This window comes from Epinephelus lanceolatus, chromosome 22 (genome assembly GCF_041903045.1).
Source record: "Epinephelus lanceolatus isolate andai-2023 chromosome 22, ASM4190304v1, whole genome shotgun sequence".
Classification (NCBI taxonomy): Eukaryota; Metazoa; Chordata; class Actinopteri; order Perciformes; family Serranidae; genus Epinephelus; species Epinephelus lanceolatus.
The window spans coordinates 32355001-32357500 of NC_135755.1; the positions used below are offsets into that span (position 1 = coordinate 32355001).

At 47.8% G+C, this 2500-nt stretch overlaps 7 non-coding genes across 7 annotated transcripts in view; all 7 read right to left on the bottom strand.

Annotated features, from left to right (window-relative positions):
* Positions 1-38: 38 nt before the first annotated feature.
* On the bottom strand, positions 39-157 carry LOC144460498 (5S ribosomal RNA). Its single transcript, XR_013489216.1, has one exon. It is a non-coding gene; the product is annotated as a 5S ribosomal RNA (ribosomal RNA).
* A 283-nt stretch (positions 158-440) lies between these two features.
* LOC144461002 (5S ribosomal RNA) lies at positions 441-559 on the bottom strand. The gene has a single exon (XR_013489721.1). It is a non-coding gene; the product is annotated as a 5S ribosomal RNA (ribosomal RNA).
* A 264-nt stretch (positions 560-823) lies between these two features.
* On the bottom strand, positions 824-942 carry LOC144460944 (5S ribosomal RNA). The gene has a single exon (XR_013489663.1). It is a non-coding gene; the product is annotated as a 5S ribosomal RNA (ribosomal RNA).
* Positions 943-1227: 285 nt separating this feature from the next.
* On the bottom strand, positions 1228-1346 carry LOC144461241 (5S ribosomal RNA). Its single transcript, XR_013489960.1, has one exon. It is a non-coding gene; the product is annotated as a 5S ribosomal RNA (ribosomal RNA).
* A 264-nt stretch (positions 1347-1610) lies between these two features.
* LOC144460499 (5S ribosomal RNA) lies at positions 1611-1729 on the bottom strand. The gene has a single exon (XR_013489217.1). It is a non-coding gene; the product is annotated as a 5S ribosomal RNA (ribosomal RNA).
* Positions 1730-2015: 286 nt separating this feature from the next.
* Positions 2016-2134, bottom strand: LOC144460874 (5S ribosomal RNA). The gene has a single exon (XR_013489593.1). It is a non-coding gene; the product is annotated as a 5S ribosomal RNA (ribosomal RNA).
* A 286-nt stretch (positions 2135-2420) lies between these two features.
* The window catches only part of LOC144460500 (5S ribosomal RNA), a 119-nt gene continuing 39 nt past the window's right edge, over positions 2421-2500 (bottom strand). Inside the window, exon 1 of the ribosomal RNA XR_013489218.1 lies at positions 2421-2500. This exon is cut by the window's right edge and continues 39 nt beyond it. This is a non-coding gene — a ribosomal RNA (5S ribosomal RNA).

The following is a 2500-nucleotide window of genomic DNA, read 5'->3' on the forward strand; positions in this document are numbered from 1 at the left end:
GGAGCAGCGCCCTCTGCTGATGAAATTTGAGAATAAAAAGCTTACAGCACCGGGTATTCCCAGGCGGTCTCCCATCCAAGTACTGACCCGGCCCGACCCTGCTTAGCTTCCGAGATCGGACGAGATCGGGCGTATTCAGGGTGGTATGGCCGTAAGCCATGGAAGAGCATGCACGCACGCCATTTATAGATGGTAAAACATCAGCAAGGGTGGATGGCAAATGGTAATCTGTCATTTTCCTGCACTCAACAAGCACCATGACAAGACCCACACGCCATTTACTTTTCAGTTAATGCACATATACTCATTGAGAAATTAAAAAAAACAAAAAAGGAAAAAAAAGGGAAAAAAAGGAGTTTGTCCACTGGTGCTGTTTTCCAAGGAGCTGGCTCCAGTAAAGGAGGAGCAGCGCCCTCTGCTGATGAAAGGTGAGAATAAAAAGCTTACAGCACCGGGTATTCCCAGGCGGTCTCCCATCCAAATACTGACCCGGCCCGACCCTGCTTAGCTTCCGAGATCGGACGAGATCGGGCGTATTCAGGGTGGTATGGCCGTAAGCCATGGAAGAGCATGCACGCACGCCATTTATAGATGGTAAAACATCAGCAAGGGTGGATGGCAAATGGTAATCTGTCATTTTCCTGCACTCAACAAGCGCCATGACAAGACCCACACGCCATTTACTTTTCAGTTAATGCACATAAACTCACTGACAAATTAAAAAAAAAAAAAAAGAGAGTTTGTCCACTGGTGCTGTTTTCCAAGGAGCTGGCTCCAGTAAAGGAGGAGCAGCGCCCTCTGCTGATGAAAGATGAGAATAAAAAGCTTACAGCACCGGGTATTCCCAGGCGGTCTCCCATCCAAGTACTGACCCGGCCCGACCCTGCTTAGCTTCCGAGATCGGACGAGATCGGGCGTATTCAGGGTGATATGGCCGTAAGCCATGGAAGAGCATGCACGCACGCCATTTATAGATGGTAAAACATCAGCAAGGGTGGATGGCAAATGGTAATCTGTCATTTTCCTGCACTCAACAAGCACCATGACAAGACCCACACGCCATTTAGTTTTGAGTTAATGCACATATACTCATTGAGAAATTAAAAAAAACAAAAAAGGAAAAAAAAGGGAAAAAAAGGAGAGTTTGTCCACTGGTGCTGTTTTCCAAGGAGCTGGCTCCAGTAAAGGAGGAGCACCGCCCTCTGCTGATGAAAGGTGAGAATAAAAAGTTTACAGCACCGGGTATTCCCAGGCGGTCTCCCATCCAAGTACTGACCCGGCCCGACCCTGCTTAGCTTCCGAGATCGGACGAGATCGGGCGTATTCAGGGTGTTATGGCCGTAAGCCATGGAAGAGCATGCACGCACGCCATTTATAGATGGTAAAACATCAGCAAGGGTGGATGGCAAATGGTAATCTGTCATTTTCCTGCACTCAACAAGCGCCATGACAAGACCCACACGCCATTTAGTTTTCAGTTGATGCACATATACTCACTGACAAATTAAAAAAAAAAAAAAAGAGAGTTTGTCCACTGGTGCTGTTTTCCAAGGAGCTGGCTCCAGTAAAGGAGGAGCAGCGCCCTCTGCTGATGAAATTTGAGAATAAAAAGCTTACAGCACCGGGTATTCCCAGGCGGTCTCCCATCCAAGTACTGACCCGGCCCGACCCTGCTTAGCTTCCGAGATCGGACGAGATCGGGCGTATTCAGGGTGGTATGGCCGTAAGCCATGGAAGAGCATGCACGCACGCCATTTATAGATGGTAAAACATCAGCAAGGGTGGATGGCAAATGGTAATCTGTCATTTTCCTGCACTCAACAAGCACCATGACAAGACCCACACGCCATTTACTTTTCAGTTAATGCACATATACTCATTGAGAAATTAAAGAAAAACAAAAAAGGAAAAAAAAGGGAAAAAAAGGAGAGTTTGTCCACTTGTGCTGTTTTCCAAGGAGCTGGCTCCAGTAAAGGAGGAGCAGCGCCCTCTGCTGATGAAAGGTGAGAATAAAAAGCTTACAGCACCGGGTATTCCCAGGCGGTCACCCATCCAAGTACTGACCCGGCCCGACCCTGCTTAGCTTCCGAGATCTGACGAGATCGGGCGTATTCAGGGTGGTATGGCCGTAAGCCATGGAAGAGCATGCACGCACGCCATTTATAGATGGTAAAACATCAGCAAGGGTGGATGGCAAATGGTAATCTGTCATTTTCCTGCACTCAACAAGCACCATGACAAGACCCACACGCCATTTACTTTTCAGTTAAGGCACATATACTCATTGAGAAATTAAAAAAAAACAAAAAAGGAAAAAAAAGGGTAAAAAAGCAGAGTTTGTCCACTTGTGCTGTTTTCCAAGGAGCTGGCTCCAGTAAAGGAGGAGCAGCGCCCTCTGCTGATGAAAGGTGAGAATAAAAAGCTTACAGCACCGGGTATTCCCAGGCGGTCTCCCATCCAAGTACTGACCCGGCCCGACCCTGCTTAGCTTCCGAGATCG